We start from the raw sequence: 22,303 nt of genomic DNA, 5'->3' as shown, positions 1-22,303 counted from the left end.
AAGCAGGTGTATTTACCATGTGGCCATTTCCACGAGCATGGGTGTGGGGGCAAGGACAAAGTGCAGGGGCCGCGGGCTAGAATCCTTGAAGCTGAGGCCATCTCTAGGGGATGAGGGGAGGGTCTGAAGGAGAGAGATCTTGTAGAGAAAGGGGCCTTGGGAGGAGTGGTGATCTGTAGCTGAGAGACCTAGCCAGTCTGAGGCAAACTGAGGCAAACTCGCACTAAGGATGCCCCAAACACTCCCCACTTCTTTCCTCTGATCTCCTCCTGGGGGCTCCCATTGGCTCGACCCACCTAGAAGCCAGAAGGCACAGGAGCCAGTTGGGGCCCTACAAGTAGAAAGTGGATGTGGAGCTGGGGTGGGCAGGGGCGCAAGCCATTGTATAGCCTAAAGCCTATCTTCCTTTACAGGCGATGGCCTTTTGTTGTATTTCAATTTTTTCCTGACTCGGGTGCCCGAGTCACTTTAAAAACACACCAATAAAAGTAACTGTGGGTTCCTTTCCCCGTTTTACACCCAGAAGCTGAAAGTATTACCCTCTGAAAAGAAGAGGCAAGAACCAGCGGCTTCTCATCCCAGGCACAAAGCTTGGGCATAACAGCTTCTTCCCCGGATCCCAGAGCGCTCGGCATTCTGGATGAGGCTGCTCGATTGATGGTTACCATGACAAGTTGGAAATGTCCAGATCTGTGTTTCTCTGACCCCAAATGCATCTCTTCCCCAGGCTGCGTTTCCCCCTGTTCTTCTGAAAAGTGACAGTAAGAGTTTCATCCACCACTATTGTTCCCTCCCTTGTTCCTCTCTTCCCTCCCTCCCATTTCCCCCCCGTAATTTCCTTTTATAACTTATAATTTTGAGCTCACAATTCAATTCACCATTTGGGAGGCAATTTTCCCGCTCTTACCTTCTTTCAGGCGTTCTTGTTTAGACAGTCTGGATGGGGTAGCCCAATTTTTCAATTTCCTGACAATATCTTCCTTGAAGAGACACTCTCTGCCACCCCTCTTGGGTTTTGCCCTCTGCTGCCGTCTGCATCCTGGTCAAGGACAGCCTCAGAAGGACACAGCAGTTTCTTGTCTGACAGTCCCCTGACTTCCGGCACTTTGGTAGAAACTGTCCTTCTCGTAGCTTCGGTGACAGTTCCTTCTTGATATAATGTGCTCTTTCAAACAGGTGTTGAGGAATATGACATTTGGAATATATAATAGTTGCATTTGAATATACACCTTCTTCAGACAGTAGCTAAAAGAAGAAAGGGACCTCGCTGGTGTGGAAAATCCATTCAAAGGATTTGCATATCTTTCATCCTGACCCCCACCTCTTTATATGTTCTGATATTCCCAGTTTTGTCCGCAAACTTCTCCCACTGAAGAATCCTGAAACTAAGACAGACCCTTTCCCTCTTCTTTTTACAGTAACACCTGTCTGTGCTGGGGACATTGAAAACAAAGAGTTAAGGAAAACAAACAAACAAACAAACAAAACCACTGTTAATATTTGGGTATATTTCTCTTCTTGGAAGGGTTTTAGGAGTATACTTACCTTTCAAAACAAAAATAAGCTTTAATGAGGGGCGCCTGGGTGGCTCAGTGCATTAAGCCACTGCCTTCAGCTCAGGTCATGACCCCAGGGTCCTGGGATTGAGCCCCCGCATCGGGCTCTCTGCTCAGTGGGGAGCCTGCTTCCCTCTCTCTCTCTCTGCCTGCCTCTTGCTGACTTGTGATCTCTGTCTGTCAAATAAATAAATAAAATAAATCTTTAAAATTAAAAAAAATAGGCTTTAATGAATTTTTAAAATTACTGTAGGAGTAAGTTAAATTTAAATTTATCATAGAAGTAAACTTTTTTTTTTCTTTTTAAAGCAAGATTTAAAAGGTATACAAGGAAAATGAAAAATACCCAAATCCCTCCTCCCCCATGTAGGGATAGTAATTTAGTCTTTCGGTACACATAATGATGTGGGAAAGGTATTAGGGCTCAAAGACGAGGCCAAGAAAGAATTCTTGAGATGTTTTTGGTGTAAAAAGGTGATTTTATTAAAGCAGGGGAACAGGACCCAAGGGCAGAAAGAACTGCCCTGGGGTTATGAGGAGGGGCGCATCAGATACTGGAGTTGGGAAGGGATTAGAGACAGTGTAAGTCTCCAAGGAATTTTGGAAGCAGGGTTTCCAGGACGCTGAGGGGCTAGCTATAGCTGGGAAAGGTTATTTATTACTGTGTAGTAAAACCTTAGTCACGAGACCCTTCAGATGCGTAGCGGTGGGCCACAGGCTTTGGGGGTGATTGCTAAGATGTATCTTAGGGGGTTTGGAGATGCAGGAAATTTCTAAAGGAATTTTTATACATTAAAGTACACTTACAGGATTGGGGGGAAGGGGAGGGGGGCTCAAGCTAGGATTGCATTTTGCCCTTAGCAAAGTATTAACATTGAGGCAGTGGAGTCCCTAGAGGAATGTCACTTGGCCTATTTCAAGGATTTGTCAATGGACTGTAGGTAGTAAGGAAATTTAGTAATTTTTCTTCTGCCTTGGTTTCCCACATCATATCCACATCTACATCTGTGTCTTGTCTCTTCTATTGTTTTCTTTGACAAAAATTAGATTTTTACTTTTTTTTAAACTTACTGACATCTTTCACTCTCAGCAAGTACTGATTTTCACCTTTAGCTTTCATACTTTCTGTACCATGGTGGGAAATACATTTGAAACTATGATCTAGTTCACTGTTGTGTCCAGCACCTCTCAGTTTCTAATTGGAATAAAAGTTTCATGAACCACTACTCACCTCTATTATATATGATGTACTCTGGTTATTTTCCTATTTTGTTCTTTTTCATTAAAAAAAAATGCTGGTTATGACCCAGTAAATTGATTTCAAGACCCACTAATGGGTTATGACTTACATTTTGAAAAACATTCTCCTAGGCCACAATTTTAATGGCTTTATTGTATTTTGAACTGCAGAGTTTTTAAGTTGCATGGAATCGAGAGGAAGTCTTGTCCTGCCTCTTCACTGAATAGGCAGGGGAGTGAAAATTTATTTTCTCAATAGCTGGTACAAGAATTCTCCTCAGGGAGGGAATTTTCTTTGTTTAGGGAAATACTTTATAACTGCTTATAGTGGGGAAGGGTGTTGCATTGGGAGTAGCTATACAAAGAATAAACAGGAATTCGGAATGGAGATCATTGAGCCCTGGGGCAGAAGTGGGCAGACGCTTAGATAGCAAAACAAAGAATGTCTAGGAACTAAACTATCTGATATTGAATTTATATTATTTGCATTGCTACCCTGTAAATTCATCTACTCTCTCAAGTTTTCAGTGAAGTTTAATATCAGGTGTCTTTGGGAAGAAGTGATAGAGATAAAAAATCAGATTGGATTAAGAAAAAATAAGCTGGGAATGTTTATTTGCTTATGAACTGAATACACGAGACATGGGTGGGTTCAGAGTCCGGGGCCTTAAATCATGTTATTTGTTAGGGTACGGAGTCGACCACCCCTCAATTAGACAGAGAACACTCTCGATAATGCAAGTCACACAGCGAGGTTTATTTCCAGCTAGCTGGGGTCCAAGTATCTGCCCGGCACAGCGGGTTTCAACAAGGACCCGGAGCACTCAAAGCCAAGGGTTTATATAGCATTTTCAAGGCACTTTTCCATAGCTACATACATATCTTGCGCCCCACTTTGACAGTTTAACTTTGTTTAACCTTTTGCCACCCCAGCATCATCCTGGCGCCATCCTGGCGGTTAAGTGAGACTTAGGTTTAGAAGAAATTTAACTTTATTTACATTTCCTTCTGCCTCAGCCTCCCTCAGTTTTATGGTGTGGAGGGCGACCTTAGGCTTTGAGGAACTGAGCCCTTTGTCTCTGGAAATTGGGCCATTGAAGAGATAGCCCTTTTTGTTGTAAATCATGAGGACATTTACAAAGCAAGGGAGATTCCTGTCTTGCAGGATTGTGATCTCTGCAAGTTAACTATTTGTTTTCTTTAACATCTGGTCCCTGTGGCGCCATCACCTAACTGCCCTGGTGGTATATGATTAAGTTGTTTCTTAGGTTTTAGCTACTTTCTCTTATCTCAAGTTACGTGTGCAGTGTGGGCTGGTTAGGGCCGCTCAGTAAAATGGCTTCCCGGCCTTCAGGATGGCCATTCTTATGCTAACCCACTCTTATAGTGCAAGGTGCCAGCTTTTGCTTTCCCAAGATGGCTGTACTTATGTCAGGGCTAGACTCGAGGTGGGTACAGCCTTGTTTTTCTTGGCCTCCACACCTGGAGCTGGTTTCCAGGACTTGTTTTTAAGTCCCCTGGGGGAAGGGGAGCAGGGACAGTAAAATAGGTCCTTACATTATTGACAATTGGTATCTCTCTCTCTCTCTTTTTTTTTTTTTTTTAAGATTTTATTTATTTATTTGACAAAGAGAGCACAAGTAGGAAGAGCAGTAGGCATAGGGAGAAGCAGGGAGTCCGATTAGGGGCTCCATCCCAGGACCCAAGGATCATGAGCTGAGCCAAAGGCAGCCGCTTAACTGAATGAGCCACCCAAGTGCCCCAACATTTGGAGTCCTTTTCTATCTCTTTTTTTGGTTCTGTGAAAATTAAGAAAAAGGAAACCTCCTTTAGAATGGAGTTGGGAGGCCAGTAGGGGGAGCTCTGGTGCCCTACCATTCCTTGTCAATTACAGAACCAAAGAGGAGAGGAACCTTGGCGTAGGTGGTAAAGTAGTTTGGTGGTAAAAGGCTTTCCTCCTGCCCTGGCAACAGCCCAGCCAGTGAGAGACTGCCACAACTCAGCCAATGAGAAGCCACTGTACTTCAAACTCTAAGTTTACTCCAGTGGATTTTTTTTTTTTTTTTTTACGATTTTGTTTGTTTAGGGACGCCTGGGTGGCTCAGTGGGTTAAAGCCTCTGCCTTCGGCTCAGGTCATGATCCCAGGATCCTGGGATCGAGTCCCCCATCGGGCTCCCTGCTCAGCAGGGAGCTTGCTTCCATTCCTCTCTCTCTCTCTCTCTCTCTCTGCTTCTCTGCCGCCGTGTGATCTCTATCAAATAAATAAATAAAAATCTTTAAAACAAAGATTTTTATTTATTTATTTGACAGACAGACAGAGATCACATGGAGGCAGAGAGGCAGGCAGAGAGAGAGGAGGAAGCAGGCTCCTCAATGAGCAGAGAGCCCTATGTGGGGCCAATCCCAGGACCCTGGGACCACAACCATGACCTGAACCCAAGGCAGAGGCTTTAACCCACCAAGTCACCCAGGTGCCTCACTCCAGTGGACTTTTTAACAGCCTTCCCAACTCCCACTGTCCTCTATGAAAGAGGGTTCCTCTCCTTTGCCCTGAGGACTTGCCTATGATTCTGCAGTAGCTGGCTTGTCCTTTATTGTAATCCTCTGCTATTCCTCAGAAAATGCATTTTCTTGCTGCTAAATTAATTGGCAGTTTTATTTTTTAGGCCAACTGTTCATTCCCAGCTATTGATTCCTAGTTTTTTTTTTTTTCCTTTGTTTTTTTGTTTTGTTTTGTTTTTTTTCCCCAAAAGGCCCACAGCTAATTCTCATTTGATTGACTAGGATCATAGGGCCATCTTTGATTGATGATATGGCCATCTTAATCACTGTGGCTATGGCGATGGGATGCTCTGATCGGCCAGGCCTGGATCACCTGCTCACCCTCAGAGCCAGAGATGGCCTTGCATCCATATTTACTTGGTTTGAGGTGGATGTAGAGTGGTTTCCAGAAAATTCGGTTCACATTGGAAGAGTCAGAGGTGGGTATCAAATAAGCTATATGGGCTTCAAATGAGCAGTTAGCTTGGTGGAGGCTGAGGAAGGAGCTGAATTCCTTTGTATCCTGTACAAAGATAACTATTTTAAGCTTGTCTAGATCATGAAGGAAAGAGGATCCTTGAGGATATCCGGGTTGCATAAACTGGGTAACTGAAGCCCAGAGAGTTTCAAAAACCTGCCCCAAATCACGCAGCTTATTTTTATTATATTATATTTTATAATATATATAATATAATATAATATATTTATTATGTGTGTGTATACATATACAATATATACATTATATCTAATTTTTATTAGAGCCCAGATGGAGCGCAATCTCCTGGTGAGGCTCAGCAGTGTGTCCGCTCATGCAACATTTCCTCTTTTCCGCTGCCCCCATCAAACCCCGAAAATGTCCCAAGGCTCTTTCTCCCTGAGTGCATAGCCTCATGAGCCCTGCACCCATGCCTTGGGGCTGCCTGGGGGCTCTGCATGGCACCTGAAGGAGAAGCTTATTTAAGAGTCGGGTTCTAGTCTTTTCAGGAGACTGGCAGCTCAGATGTCTGGAAGAGAGGCTCAGAATGCAAGATCTAAGAAGAAAGGCAAACCCAAGCAGCATCGTCAGTAGAACAAGCAGGAGTAACCAGGAGGGGACATGCTGCTGTAGAAAGGGTCTGATTATTGTGCACTTCCTATTTACTATATATCTTAGTGTATTATTTTATTGAATCTTCAGGAAACAGAAAGTGAGGGGAATTAGTATTGAGAATGGCATTGGTATTGAGTATTGAGATGGCAATGGTATTGGTATTGAGAATTGTGAAGGGTCTGGAATATGATTGAATGAGTCAGTGAATGCACAAATGGAGTTTATGCTTGTATTAGTCAGCTCGGGCTGCTGTAACAAAGTAGCAGGAAGTAGGTGGCTTAAATAATAGAAATGTATTCGCGCACTTCTGGAGCGAGAAGGACAGGATCAAGGCATCAGCAGGGTTGGTTCCTTCTCAGGGCTGGGAGAATCTGGTCCACACCTCTCTCCTAGCATCTGGTGGCTGGTGGCAGTCTCTGATGTATAACTAACCCCAACCTCTGCCTTCATCTTCTCATGTCTTTCTCCCTGTGTGCATGTCTGTCTGGGCCCAAATTCCCCCCCTTTATAAGGAGCTGACCATACTGGATTAGGGACCCACCTACTCAAGTCTGACCTCATCTACACTGAACTGATTGTACCTGCTCTGACCGTATTTCCAAACCAGGGGCAGGGGGGGGAGGGTCAAGACTTTGGCTTCTGAATTTTGACACACAATTTCACCTGTGATGATACATAAACAGAATCATGAGAAAAGCCAGGTTAAGCAAGAGGAAACAGGTGTCTTTACTTCGGGGCCTCTGTTGAGGTTTTACCACCTCGCTGCACAATCTCTCACACACACACCACCACTGAGAGGAGGGGTCTTCGACCCCTCCCCTGGAATGTGAGGCCTGCAGAGTATGGTGGAAATGACACTGTGTGACATCTGAGGCTGGATCATAAAAGGACATACCACTTCAACCTTGTTTGCTGGCATATTAGGCTGCCCTGTCCTAAGGGGCATGTGGAGACTCTGTGGCCAGCAGTCCCAGCTGAGTCCACCCCTCTGGGTATCTGTTTGAGTTGCCAGACGGGTGAAAGCAAAGTTACCTGGGAAATGGGACTTCTGGCTGTAGCTGTTCTAATTCCAGCTGTTGGAGGAGGCATTGGAGTTGAAAGCCCAGCCACAGTGGAATAAAGATGAATGGTCCCTCCTGTATATAAGTACATGCATATACACATACATACACACTTTATATATGTCACATGTACATGCATATACACATACATACACACTTTATATACGCCACATATACATAAAGTATTAGTATTATAAGGTGTAAGTGATATAGAAGACATAGCATTATATAGTATTATATAGAAGACTATTATATAATTATATAGAAGACATTAGTATTATGTAATATCGTACATATAACGTATTAGTCTGGGTGCTTTAGGTAAACAGAACCAGTAAAGTGTATACGTGATTTTCAAAATCTGCAGGGTGGGACTGGAGACCTAGGGAAGGGTAGATGCTGCAGCTTGAGTCCCAACATGGTCTGCAGGCAAAATTCCCTTACTCAGGAGAGTTTGGTCTTTGTGTGTGTGTGTGTGTGTGTGTGTGTGTGTGTGTGTATGGTAAAGCCTTCAACTGATTGGGTGAGGCCCACCCACATTATGGAGGATTAATTTGCTTTACCTAAAGACTACTGATCTGTTAATCTCATCTAAGAAACACCTTCATGGTGACATGTACATGAGTGTTTTTTTTTTTCCTATTCTGAAAGACAAATGTTCATTAAAAACAAAGCAAAAATAAAAATTCACAACCTTAATTACCTAGATTTGTCATTTAAAGGAGGTTTAAAGGAAAAAAAAAAAGGGTCATGGAAGAGGGGCTTTCTTACAAGCTTTTTCACAAGTGTCACATTTTCTCCTAAAAGGGAAGGATTTCAAAACAAAGGTGAAATAGCTTAAACAGAAATACTCATAAAAAGAAACTTTACAGAATTGTCAACAATATTAAGACAACATTGACTAACCAGTTTCATTACAGTATTCTCCCCACCCCCACCCTCACCCCCCACCCCCCCAAAGTGTCCAGCTAGGACTAGAACAGGCTTTGTGTTCAGACAGAAAAGAATTCCAAATCCCAGTGAAGTTATGCCAAAAACACGCAGCATCTTCCCTGCCCTCCCCCTATGTCTTCTGAGATCCCTTGCCTGGTTTCTGATTAGCGGAAAAGGGCCAAGGTTGAGGGGGAGGGGTCCACACCAGTGTGGTCTCACTCTGTATATTCACTAGAAATGCTGACCTGCAAAGTGTGACTTTGGAAAATGCAACCCAAGCAGAGGGAGAGAACACTGACATCCTTTAGGTGACTTCTCCTTGTTTTTACGCCACATTCCAAGCCCCTCTGGTCCCCTATCCAAGGAGAAATGTTAGGGTCTTGAGGATGTCTCAGGTCCACCTCTGAGGGTCAGATAGTTCAGATTGGGTCAGGCCCAGTTCTCTTCCCTCCTGAGAGACCCTGGGGCCCTGGAAGCATCAAAGACCATGCTTCTGGCTGAAGTGAAGATACTCGTTCCTGTTTCAAGAGCTGAGCCTAAAAAATGGCTGTTGTTGGTCAGGCTGGGTCTGGGCCAAAGAAGGGACAGAAAACACTGTCTCCACAGGAAGAAAATGAGGGAGAGAGAATGAAGAGGCAGGCAGTGGGGAACATGTGCAGGAGTAGGCCGGAGAGGGTGAGACTGCTGTGAGGGGACCCAGTTAGAGTGACTCCTGAGAACCAGGTGGGAGTCTGCAGCATAACGGAAAACAGGAAGGACTCCCTCTCCTCCCTCTTCACTCCTCCCTGGAGGCCCTCAGGATCCCCTTCCCAAGGGGAAACCATCATTGGCTGTTTGTTGTGCAACAATAGATAACGGAACAGCCTGTGGCAGTCTCCTGCTGTGTGCTGTGACTTTCCAAGTGGGTGATAATACGCCACATTGTGCAGTTTTATTTGGTCAAACTTCCCAACCTGCTTTCCTCCCCCTATTTTGTATTATATGTGTCTTTTTTTAACAGAGACCTCTGGGTGTGCTGTTCTGCAGAACACCTCTCAACAAGCTTGAGTGTAGCACTTCAGAGCAGACTTGGGTTCAGTCCTTGACGGAGATTCTAGCTGTGTGACCTTGAGTAATTATTTAACCTCTCCGAGCCTCAATATCTTCATCTATAAAGTGAGACAATCATACTGGCCTCACCGCTGTTGTGAGGAGTAAATAAATGGGCCATGGAAAGGGCTCATTCCAGCAGCTGGACACACAGTTATTCATTCATTCATTCATTCATTCACCAACAGGACCCAGATTTTACCAGTCTGTTGTGCTCTTCCTCCTTTTAAGGCCTTCATTGTGATGCTTAAACTCTCATTTTCTAGAAGTTTCTCTCCCTTTCAGTTTCTCTTTCTTCCTTTCTATTTCCCCTCTTATTTTCTTTTTATTTTCCTTTGTAAAATCAGGTTTCTTCCCCCGTCCCTGGAGGACATGTGCATGTTTCACAAATTCATCTTGTTTGTCACCTCAGCCAGCCGCTGCTCTCTGGACCACTGCTTCACATTTCCCACGAGGCACTACTCTCTCTGCTTCAGCTCCCTTCCTTCTGCCTTCAGCTGCTGCGGCTCTGCCCTGTGCACTTCCCCTCCAGCACAGGACGGACCCTGCTGCCCAGGGTGACAGTAAGAACAGGCTCCATCTTTTATGCTGACTTGACTGGATTGTTCCAGGATCGAATGCTCCAGCTACCTGCCGGAGGTACCATGCTCAGAGCCCACCATGGATCCAACCCCATGGACATTTACAGAGCTCCCTCTACCCTGTGAGCATCTACAGTGTTCTTGGCATTGCCTGCCTGAAAGGGAGTTCACATGGCCTGCCCGGCCTAAGACTGGCCTTTCTGCTTCCTCATTGCCTAACCTCATTCCAGGATGTCTGTCTGTGGGAATTTCCACTCCTCAAAGGGCACCACACTATCAGGTAGATCATGGGCCCCATGGCTCTCTGCTGGACAACTTTAATATCATTACTATACCTATTTTCTTAGACTGAGGTTAAGAGACATGAAGTCAGGATGACATTCCCATACTCTGGCCCACGTGCACCTGCAGCACTGCGCTCCTACTACATTCTTGAAAGAATTTCCCCACGGGCCCCTTTTCTCCTCCCATCAGATGGTTAGGGATGAATTTGTCCAAGGCAGTAGCCATAGCTTCATCTGGCTACTGAGCACCTGAAATGCGGGGAGTCCTAATGAAGTCATGTTGTAAGGATGAAATGTAGGCAAGCTTCAAAGACAGTACTAAAAAATGGGATGCCAAAATATCTCAACCATTTTTATATGCTTACATGCCCAAAGACAATACTTTGTATATTAAGTGAAATAAAATATCTTACTAAAACCAATCTCACCAATTTCCCCTTTTTAAAAGTAGCTCCTAGAAAAGTCTAAAAGTGCACTATGTGACCAGTGTGATATCTGTACCAGACAACCTCAGAGCAGAACCTGGGTCATACTCAACAGTTTCCAGATGAATAAGCCTCTGAAATAAGAAAACTAGGTAAGGAAGGGAGTTTGCTAAAAGCGAGGAAGCTCCGGAGATCTGGGATCACTTTCCTAACCTCCCTGTGACCCGGGGGGGCCTTGTCCTCCTCCTCTCAAGCGTCTCAATACCTGGAACGTTCTCCCCGCCTCTGCCTTCCGCCTTCATGTGGCTCATCCCTTCTCTCTTCTTCTAACGTTAGCCCCTCCCCCTTTCATCTGCTCCGAGAGATATTTCCCAACACCCCAAACTCCTGCTAAAAACGTCATCTTGCTAGGGGTGCCTGGGTGGCTCAGGTTATGATCTCGGGGTCCCGGAATCGAGCCCCGATTCTGGCTTTCTGCTCAGCGGAGAACCTGCTTCTTCTCCCTCTGCCTGCTGCTCTGCCTACTTATGTTCTCTCTCTATCTCTCTGTCCAATATTTATTTATTAAATAAACAAAATCTTTGGGGGGAGGGGAAGACGCTGAAGGACCATTTCCAAGCTGCCTCTGGACGTCTGGGGGTGTTCTACAATCCCTACCCCACGGAACTCTCTGACGGTTATCCACTGTTTTCATCTGCCCAGCATCCATCTCCCCTCTTCTGGGTACAGCCCCCAGATTTTTCCTTGGGGATTCACCCACCTGACATCCTCAGTCCATCTCCTTCAAACAACACCGGCCTCGTTCTCCAGAGACGACATCCGGCATGTGACCCAGATCTAGCCAATCAGTGTAGTTCTTCCTTCGGCCACAGTGATTGGCTCAAGCATGGGCACGTGACCCAAACTGATCCAATGGCGTTCAATTCTAGGAGCTGAGAGGCTGGGAGCTTGAGAGTTGTGGGGACCGTCTTTCCCATGAGAAGGAAGCTTGCTCAGGAAGACAGGTGAGGCGTGTCCAGAGAGCCTGAGCCCTGTGACATGCTTGAAGCCGCTGAATTGAGCTATGCCTGAACGAGGCTATATGGGCGGACTTTTTAGTTCCAGGAGCCCGTGCATTCCCTTTTTTTGGTTCATGTCCTTTCCATGCGAGGTTAAATGATTCATGACCGAAAGCCAGGGTAGCGTTGCCTCCTCGCTGCTCGCGTTTGCGTACCCTGGTCATCCCAGGTAGTCTGCAATAGGAAAGGGAAATTTCACTAGGAAAAGGCAATTTCTTCCAGGCTTCCTGCGTTGTCTCGGAAGAGCCTGGTTTAAAGCCCCAGCAGAGATACTTAGGATTGGCCAATGAGAGCAAGGAGCCAGGATGGTGAATGTGTGCCAACAAATAACTCAAACGGGCGAAACTCTTGGGGTTTTATAATTATGTGAAAAAAACAGAGATTTCTGTAAGGCAGGGGGTCAGCCCATTAAAATTCTCCCAGGAGCTAAGGGCTCCTGAATGCTTGTTTCTGATAATCTTGTTTATATCCCGGGGTAAATAAATCTCTTTTGTTCTGTGTTATTCAACTCTCAGCACTGTTTGTAATTAAAGGGGTGGAGGGTGGAGACATGAGTGAGTTCTTTAATTGGCTCTGTTCTGGGTGACACGGAGTAAGGAAAAACAAAAAGGCACTTGTGGGCAGGAGTTGGGGGTGGCCTGCTCTGCCCTGGGAAATGGTGATAAAACTCTGGGCAGCTGGTGATCAAGTGGCAAAGGGGTGGAAATCCATCGTCATTAGTGTGATCGATGAGCACAGGATGAGCCTTTGCGGGTCTGTGCCAGGATTCTCCTGAGACACGGAGAGAACCCGAGTGAAGGTCTGGTTTCAGAAGTCACCCCCGTGCTGCGAGGTAGAATATTACTCCAGGTGGACTTATTATTCACTCTCTACTTTGTTTAACCATGTCCCTGGGGGGTGGAAGGGATGATGAGACAAAGCAAACAATCCTACTAGATGGTCAGATAAGTCCCACTTATGACATGATAGAAAGTGGTTAATGAGTACGAGTCATAACGGTAGATACAACAGCTAACATGTGTTGTGCACTTTCTGTGTGCCACACATGATGTTGGGAGCAGTAGTAGGTGATTTTCTTTTTTCTTTTCTTTAGATGATTTCTTTTAATGCTCCCGAGAATTCCATGTATTGGCACAACCATCTGCATTTTTTGGATGAAGACACTGAGACACAGAGGGAGGTTAAATAATTTGCGGAGGGGTCCCCCAGAGGGTGAAGCTGGCATTCATATCCCAAGTCAGCCTGACTACATGCTTATATTGACCGCATTATGCCCTCCTTGTGCCTTTAGGCTCCCCTCTACCCCCCACTTTTTTTAACTCTTTGACCAAGTTTCATACCCTCTGAGTCTCAGAGTCTTACCTATATAATGGGGAGAACACTTAGGTAGCAGGGCGCTTGGATGGAAACAACAGACACAGACATTGGTTAATTTAAGCAAACATGGAATGTTCTGGAAGGATATGGGGGAATTCACAGAGTTTTGATCTCTTCTGGTTTTGTGGAGGAAGCAGGTCAAACTTCCACCAAGAATCACCCAGTGGAGGATTTTTCTCCAACAGAAAAGATGTTCAGATGCTGAGGAGCCAAAATAACCACACCCTGCCCTGACTTTCTAATAGGGCTGCACAGTGATGGATGTCTCTAGTATCAGGCATGACACACAGTAAATGCCCAGTGAATGGTAATTATTATTATTCTTATTAATAATAATACCCAGGAAGAGGCAGCTCAGTCTGTCTCCATGTCTGCTGTATCAATTCTGGGCTGCCTTTCCTCTGGGATGATTTAGATGTCCTTTATGAACAGAGACATAAACGAAGCTAACATATCCTCGAGACAGAAGGATGCTGGCATGTCTTCAGATTGGTCACTAAAGCGTGTCCTAAATTGGGAAGAAATCAAAACAGATTGCATCTAATTTCTCACTGTTCCAAGCAAGAAATTACCTTTTTAAGGGAAACACCATGACTTCCAAGCTGTTTGCAAACAGTTTTCGTGAAGTGTCTTATCTTGGGCTTGGCTTGGCTTTCTTAGTTAGATTATCCCTATGGGGATAGCTGGCTTTGCGAAGAGAAGAGGCACAAAGAATCCACTCATCTCACTTCTTCCTCATGCTGTTAGGAGCCTGGTGAGCCCCACACCCCAACAGGTGGCTGAGTGAGTTATGATATGGAAAGCATGAGCTTTGGAGCCAGAGACCCTGGTTCGAATCCTAGCTTTACTGTTTCTTGCTATTTATTTATTTATTTATTTGTCAGAGGGAGAATGTGTACAAGCAAGAGGAGTGGCAGGCAGAGGGAGACACAGGCTCCCCACTGAGCAATGAGCCCAGCATGGGCCTCGATCCCGGGACTGTGGGATTATGAACTGAGCAAAAGGCAGACACTTAACTGACTGAGCTACCCTGGCAACCCCTTATTAAGCTTTTAAAACCTTTCTCCTATGAATAGACGCAGACCCCTGGCCAAAAGGATGAGAATATAACCCATTTCTGGCCAAATCATCTGACTACAAATGGTGGTTGGTCCAAGGGATAAGCATGTGACCCAGGCAGTCCAATCAGAGTTTTTCCCTGGGGCCAATATACACAAGTTGGGAGAAAGTAGCATTTTTTTTTTTAAGAAAGTAGCATTTTATATCCATTGGGAGCATGATAGCCAAGTTCCTCTTCAGCTGGAGTAGCCCTATCTATAGTAGGAGGAATCGTGACCAACAGGCAAAGACAAACAGAGAAGTAAAAATGAGACATGTGAAAAGAAGTTTCTGGAGCTTCTTGCTGGTGCTGTTTCCTGAAACTTCCTGTGATTCCAAGCACAAAGTCTATTCTCCTCTTAGTTACATGAGCCCAAACAGTTCCACTTTTGTTTAAGCTGGTGTGAGCTGGTTGTCTGATACTCGCAACCAAGACTGTCCTGATAATCGAGAAGTTGTTATAAGAGGTATCATGTATAGAAAAAACCCTAGCTCACAGTGGCACTCTATAAATAATAGTTGTCCCTATTGTCACGCTGAACCATGTGGAATTCCCACCAGTGCGTTTCTTTGGGGTGAACAGAAAAAAAATGCTTATTAGATTTGGGATGTCAGATATTGTCACCAGTCCTTGATCTCCTGCCCATGACAGACATCAGTAACTCATTAGTGGAAAACACGAATTGACAAGACTGTGGTGTTTTTTGGTTGTTGATGATGATTTTACTTTGTTTTTATTTTGTTTTTTGTTTTTTGCTTTGCCTGGGAATGGTCTCTGAGCCCTGCTAACAGGTGCTGCAGGCAGCCTCTGCTAATCATTTGGAAATGAAATAGGAGATGAAACCAAACATTTTGATTTTAGGCAATTTGTGACAAAATCCATTGCAATTCATTTTTTAAGCCTCTAACTCGTGGAAGCATGCCAGTGGAGGTGAGAAAATGTTGCTTTAAATTAATGCCAGAAAATAAGGGACTCAGAATAACACCACAGAAGCCTAAATGGCTAATGAATTTTGGCAGAAGGGTTTTGTGAGCATGTGTAGGGCATCTGGGTCAACAGGCAAGCAAATTCCCAAAGACAGAAGAAAACATTAGCTGGGCTCCCCCATTGTGTCTGAGGTAAATCTCACTTCCCTGTGGTCTTTTAGGCATGGGGGAGGGGTTCTAGTAAATTTTCCAGCCAGAGGATGGCGTTGTGGAGGAATAGAAAAAGAACCAATAAATCTGAACAAAACAAAATACTCCAGATTTTTCTGCCCAGCTTAGAGAAGTCCAAGATCTGTCACTGACTGCTGAGTTAAGGGAGCTTAAGGAGTCAAATTTGATACTAGAGAAGGTAGATAGACATTTTATTTCACAAACACCTTACTTTTTTTTTTTTTTTTTTTAATGTATTTGACACACAGAGAGGCAGGCAGAGAAAGAGAGGGAAGCAGGCTCCTTACTGAGTAGAGATCTCGATGTGGGGCTCAATCCCAGGACCCTGGGATCATGACCTGAGCCGAAGGCAGAGGCTTTAACCCACTGAGCCACCCATCGCCCCCATAGCTTCCTTTTTAATGTGCTTCCCTGTAGTGAGATGTAGAGTTTTGACTGGGTGATTAGCAAGGGTTTATTTTTCACCATATTTGTTCCTGGAAAAGCATCTCTTTATGTAGAATAAACCCATGGACAAGATAACCCCCAAAGAAGCCCCTAATAACTGCTTTCAATTATTGATCACTTACTGTGTACTGAAATGTGGTGTTTTGGCACAAGTTATCTTTAATCCTTACAACAAACTTAATGAACCAGCATTTTTTACCCCATTTTACAGATGGAGAAACTGAGATCCAGAGCGGTTACTTCGTAGATGAGTCCGTATTTAAAGGCAAGTCTTTCTCACACTGACCTTCTTGCTATTTCTGCCATTATGTGCCACATGGCTTATATTTTTCTTTTAAAAAATTACAGAAGTAGGGGCACCTGGGTGGCTCAGTGGGTTAAAGCCTCTGCCTCCAGCTCAGGTCGTGATCCCAGGGTCACGGGATCGAGCCCCACGTCAGGCTCTCTGGTCCATGGGAGCTTGCTTCCTCCTCTCTCTCTGCCTGCCTGCCTCTCTGCCTACTTGTGATCTGTTTATCAAATAAATAAATAAAAATCCTTTTAAAAAACTACAAAAGTAACACAAAAAGTAGGGCTGTACATAAAGTTTAAAAAAAAAAATCCCCACCCCCAATTAACTAGGCCGTCCCATCCCTATTTCCCAGAGGTAACCTATAGTACCAGTTGGGTGTATGTCTTTCAAGATCTTAGATAATGCCACAAATAATACATGTTATTATAGGAAAGTCAGAAAATGCAGATAAGCAAAAAGCAAGATAAGGTGCCATAACTCAGAGATAACCGGGATGAACATGCTGATGTATTTCCTTCCTGTGCTGTGTGTGTGTGTGTTTTCACAAGAAACAGTCATTACCTGCCTGTCATGTGACCAGCCCTGCGAGAAAAACAGATGAGACACCTCCCTAGCCTCTGGGTCCCACAGTCCCCTGGTAACAGAAGAGCTGCTGCCTTTTCTTTGTTATTCCAGGGACTTCTGTCTCCGTTTTCCTGTGAGCAGCGAGGATGGGCTGGGAGACCCTTAAGAGAGGGAGAGTGTGGACAGTGTGTCCGTTTTCTGCAGATGAGGCCCTGTGTAAAGTCCTCACAGTTCCTCTCTGATATAGTTTCCATTCTACAGATGAGGGCACTGAGGCTGCCGTGGGTGAAGTTGCTTGCCCAACGTCACACAGCTCCTAAGTGGCCCAGCTGTTGTGTGGTTGCCCTTGCCTCTCTCATGTGCTAAAACCCTCCCAGGAGTGGTCAGCCCTTGTCCACAGAGAAGTGGGGTGAGTCCCTGAGGGCAGTCCCGAGCTGCGGGAGGGCTAGTGTCATGGGGAAGGTCAGAACACAGCCTTTAGAACTGTGTAGATCTGGAGTTGGATCTCCACTCCCCCACTTCCAATCTGTGTGTCCTTGTGATGAGGGAGCAGGAGGCTGGCTGAGGACAAAGCAAGAGCTGGCGCCTTGCCCCCCCCCCCCCCCTTTTCATCCGCTCCCCTCCATAGGTGTAGCATTCCTCAGGCACCCCTGACTGCCATAAAATGATAAATAGTTAACTTGCTGAGATCACAATCCTACAAGACAGGAGTCTCCCTTGGTTTGCAAATGTCCTTGAGATTACAACAAAGAAGTTACCTTATCAATAGCCCAATTTCTAAAGACACAGAACTCAGTTCCTCAAGCCTAATGTCACCCTCCCCTCCATAAAAACCGAAGGAGGTGGAGGTAGAAGGAAAAGTAAATAAAGTTAAATTTCTTCTAAACTTAAATCTCATTAACAAGGATGCTTGATAGCAGGAATGTAACATTCCACCAGACTTCCAATTGTCTTTACTTGATAGCAACTAAGCCTTCAATATCCTGATGGTATTCTTTGCCCCAATAGCCCTTCTGAACACCCCTTTGTCCTCACCTACCCAACTCCTGTGTATATAACCAACCACTCCTAACAACCCGGGCAGCAGCTCTTCCTGCCCACGGGTCCTGTCCCCGTGCTTTAATAAACCACCATTTTGCACCAAAGATGTCTCAACAATTCTTTCTTGGTCATCGGCTCCTGACCTCAGCCCACCAAACCTCACCTAGGTTCTAGAACTTTACCATATGGCGCCCAACGTGGGGCTGTGAGTCTTTACATTTGAACTTCATCACTTGGGCAAGTGATTTCACCTCTCTGGGCTTCAGCACATTTGTTACATGGGGTTCATAATCTTCTTTGCCTCATGGGATCATTGTGACAGTGAAATGGGCTGGTGTGGGTGAAGTGAGCCTATAAAACGCTCAGCACAAAGCAAATTGTTCAGTGTTACTGGTTGTTGTTACTCTGAGTGCTTCCCAGAAGTCTTTGATTCAAGGACAGCTAGGTCTCTGATAGGATGAGGGAACACCCTCTCCCTGCCAGGAACTGTGGTTCTGCTTTTGTTTCTGATTGCCTTTAGGCACAAGCTGCTGGCACCATCATTGTGGGCACTTTGGAAAAAAACAAAACCAGCTTCTGGCTTTGGACTTCTGTTCCCCCAGAACCCTTCATCTGAAGTCTTCTCTGTTTCCTGCTTTCCTGATACTAATCTGTCCAGTGCCTGATATGGGGCCTGACACTCCGTAAATACTTGTTGAAGCTTGAATAAAAGATGGAAACGTGAAAGGCCGGGCAGAAAGAGTCATTTGGGGAATATTGAGAAATGCACTTCCCTGGGCTTAATGACCATCTCTATATAAGGAGGACAGTAAGACTTACATCATTGGGTTATCGGGAGGGGGTGCATGTCTGCCATATTTAAGGTGTAGACATAGCAATTGTAGCTGCAACTGTTACTTTCTCTGACCTCTCCTTTGTCCTTCCTTGGGGACTTTCCACACCAGAAATGAACACTTTTCCATGTGGGGTCACTTGATTGAATTGCACAAGGGATAGGCACTCTTTCCTGTTCTGATCAGTCCCTGATGCTTAGGGGAGAACATTCAGGCTCTTCCACTTGGCAGCCAGCAGCTTCACCTTCAAGGTCCTGTCCTTTTTTTCCTTTAGCTTTGTCCCTAACCACTCCCCTAAAGCTCTCTGCCTCCCCCTTCCATGTTCTTTGTATAGATTAGAGTTCTGAATGGTCCAACACTGTGAAAATTAATAAAAGGAAACCTCTTTAAAATGGAGTCCAGAGGCCAACAGGGGGAGCTCTCATGCCCTACCACTTGCCGTCAATTGCAAACCCAACAGGAAGAGAGACACCTTGTAAGTTATACTACTTTGCTACCCCAGTGGGAGGAAGAAAAGTTATCCCCTCCCCCAGCGACAGCCCAGCCAATGAGAAACTATCACAACCCAGCCAATGAGAAGCCACTATACTTCAAGTTCCCCGTTTCCTCTGTGGCCTTTTTGTTTACAGCAGCTCCCCCAGTACCCCCACTCCCAACCCCGTAAAAGAGACTTCCTCTCCTTTGTTCTGGGTATTTGCCTATGGTTTTGCTGTAGCTTGCTTCTCCTTAATTGCGATTGTCTTGCTAGTCCTGAATAAACCCATTTTTGCTGGTAAACTGAGAGTTTGTTTTTGAGTTTAACAACACTGAAAACTAAACAGGCCTTTCCAGTTACACCAGATGGATATTTGATCAGAATTCACAAAAAGTGTGCTAGATGATCAGTTTTGCTGAACAGAGCAAATTAGCTCCAATTCAGCCTGGACATAATGTTGGCCAGCAGCCATAATGGACTAGAACCACACATTTCCTCCACAGACACAGCAGGGTATCTATGGAAGGAACAGCATGAATAACCCGAGTTCTCTGATCACTAATCCATTCTCAGAGCACCTTATGAAAGAGGATGGTATCAGTGGTTCCATTTCACAGATGGAACAATGAAGGCTCAAATAAACTACTAAGTAGAAAACTGACTTGGAGAAAATTGGCATGAAACAAAAGAAGCATCTATTCTCTTTGAGATGTGAGAAGTGTGTGAAAATGTTGGGTTTGCCCCATTGGGAACTGGGATGCTAAATTTGATTTTAGCTCCAAACCTAAAGTGTCATGCAAGATTACTATCTCTTAGGAACAACTGGAGGCAGAGTTAGAGCAGGAGGAGACTGCAAAAGTGATCTTCTTATCTGATAATGAAAAAGCATTTTCAGCTCTGACAATGTCTATGGATTTTTACCAAAAATGGCAAACATCTTGAGTAGATGAATGATCCAGCCATTTTTGTACTAAAACTCTGTAAGAGAACCAGAATTGTCTAACATAACTGTGAAGAAATGAGAGGATGTCCACAGAAAATAATGACGATGATGACAGCTACTATTTTGTTGGGGGCCCATCACTGGAATCAGTGCATTAAATATGGTTATATTTCCTCCAGACTGGGTGGTAGGTATTTTTTTTTTTTCACGGTTCAGATGAGGAAGCTGACCCTCGAGAGGCGAAGTGACCTACTTGAGGTCACACAGCTGGTCAGTGGCAGAGCTAGGATTCAAACCATGACTTGGGAAACACTCTCCTCCTATATCAGCCCTGGTCTAGGTCCCGGGATTTGTATATGAAAGCAGATTCCAAAGTGAAGTATACATAGCTAAGAGAGCCCCTCAACATAGGGTTGGGAGCATGTGGTGGAAGCAGGTCCTATGAACTCCCCTGTTTCAATTCTTGGAATACCAGGAATTGATGGTTGTCAGTTGTATCTTGTCAGTTGCATCGCCACTGGCATCCTAGAACACATCTTTCTACTTAGGACTGAAACAGAGATAATGGAGTATCTGTTAACTAAATGGCCAATTGTTAGGGAGATGGTCAGTTTAACCTTGTCGGGACCAATCGTAATTCTTTCAAAACAAGTTATGGAACCTTGTGGCTTTTGCCTTTATAAGCCTTCACTCCTCTCTCACAAGGCCTGTCAACTGCCTGGGATCTGAGCTCAGGGTGAGCAGTTTGCTGTCCTCTGATGCTGCTGTAGGCAGCAGACCGTCCTGGCTCCTACCCCCACTGCTCTCCTCAATGTACACTGAGGTTTAACTTCCGGAAGAACAATGAACAAGTCTCCTCCTATAGTTGCTGTCCAGTGGGAATAAGCAAATGCCTTCCCAGGAGCCAGCATCACGGGCACAGCCAGTGTAGTCTTCCTGGGGCTGATGCCCCACAGCATGGGTGGAGTGTGGGAGCCCCTCATCTTCTGCTTGGTAACACAGACCCTGTTCTCTGTCATTCATTTCCTCCCACCGTGCCGGGAGCTGGTACAGCCCAGGGCTGTACCAAGTTCTAAGATGCTGGGAGTTGGCCCTGATGGTCTGAAAATTGTGATTTAACCCTCACCTGAACAATTGGCTCATAATGACAAGAGTGGCTGTTTAGTGATACGTTTTATTTTATTTTTTTAAAGATTTTATTTATTTACTTGAGATAGAGAAAGAGTGTAATTATGAAGGGAGAGAGGTCAGTGGGAGAAGCAGGCTCCCACCGAGGAGGGAGCCCTATGTGGGACTCGATCCTCAGACTCCAGGATCATGACCTGAGCCGAAGGCGGTCTCTTAATCAACTGAGCCACCCAGGCATCCCTATTGATACATTTTAGATGCTTCCCATATACAGAACTTGTTGGATGCTTTCTCAATAATCCATATATTGAAAGAGCAGGACTTGCAGGGTACAATCATCGAGCTACTTCTGTTTCTCCCCAGTCTCCCCTGTGTAATCCCAGGACTGACCCTCTCTGTCTCTGAATGAATGTTGGACAGACCCTTTAGCTCATCTGCTTATTTGTCGGTTATAAACACATCTTTGGCAGTTCAGTGATTCCTATGTCCAGTCTGGTGCAAGAGTCAAACCCTTTGGTTTCATTTGCTCAGGCTGGCTGCAGGCAGAAGCTGCTGTGGGGAAAGGACCAGTCAGCTTCTTGAGTGGCCCTTAAGTGAGTGGTGATTCTGCCCTCCAACCCCGACCCCAGCCAGGCTGCTCTGCCTCTCTGAGGTGGGCGAGGGTGCAGTGGGGACAGCAAAAGAGAAGAAGGTTGCTTGTGGCTGGACTGCTATGAGCTGAGCTCTGCAGGCTACTGCTCTCTCCTGGACTGCTGTGTGAACTTTGAATGTGTCTCCATTGGCTCTGAAACACAGCAAAAACTTTGTGGGAATTAGAAAAAAGATCTACCCTGCCTTCAGATGCAGTCTCGTGGGTGCCTAGTTTGGCTCATGGATGCTGTCTTTTGGAAGTTCTCTAGGTTTTTGCAAGCCCTAAGAGCAGAGCGTGGCTGTATTTCTGCAACACGCATCCTCTTGAGCCAACCCCTTGTTCAGTGCACTGAGTGGGCATCTGTCCGCGGGGACCCTGGGTGCACATCTGTCACCTGTTGTCTGGCATGAGAAGTGTTCTAACTGTCCAGTAATGACATCACCTCTGGCTCTCTTTGT

At 45.2% G+C, this 22,303-nt stretch overlaps 1 long non-coding RNA gene across 3 annotated transcripts in view; it reads right to left on the bottom strand.

Moving 5' to 3' along the window:
• LOC132023821 (uncharacterized) overlaps positions 1-11,633 on the bottom strand; it is a 12,943-nt gene extending 1,310 nt beyond the window's left edge. The window contains exons 1-4 of one of the 3 annotated variants that reach the window (XR_009406058.1): positions 11,561-11,633; positions 1,546-1,733; positions 908-1,245; positions 540-748 (exon numbers count right to left, since the gene is read on the bottom strand). This is a non-coding gene — a long non-coding RNA (uncharacterized LOC132023821). The remainder of the gene's footprint in view (positions 1-539; positions 749-907; positions 1,246-1,545; positions 1,734-11,560) is intronic. The other 2 variants (XR_009406060.1, XR_009406059.1) reach the window with 2 other exon arrangements.
• Between the last annotated feature and the right edge of the window lie 10,670 nt (positions 11,634-22,303).

The sequence above is a fragment of the Mustela nigripes genome, chromosome 8, assembly GCF_022355385.1.
Source record: "Mustela nigripes isolate SB6536 chromosome 8, MUSNIG.SB6536, whole genome shotgun sequence".
In the NCBI taxonomy this organism is placed as follows: Eukaryota; Metazoa; Chordata; class Mammalia; order Carnivora; family Mustelidae; genus Mustela; species Mustela nigripes.
The sequence above is the reverse complement of the archived record's forward strand: the minus strand, read 5'-3'. Positions and strand labels throughout refer to the sequence as shown.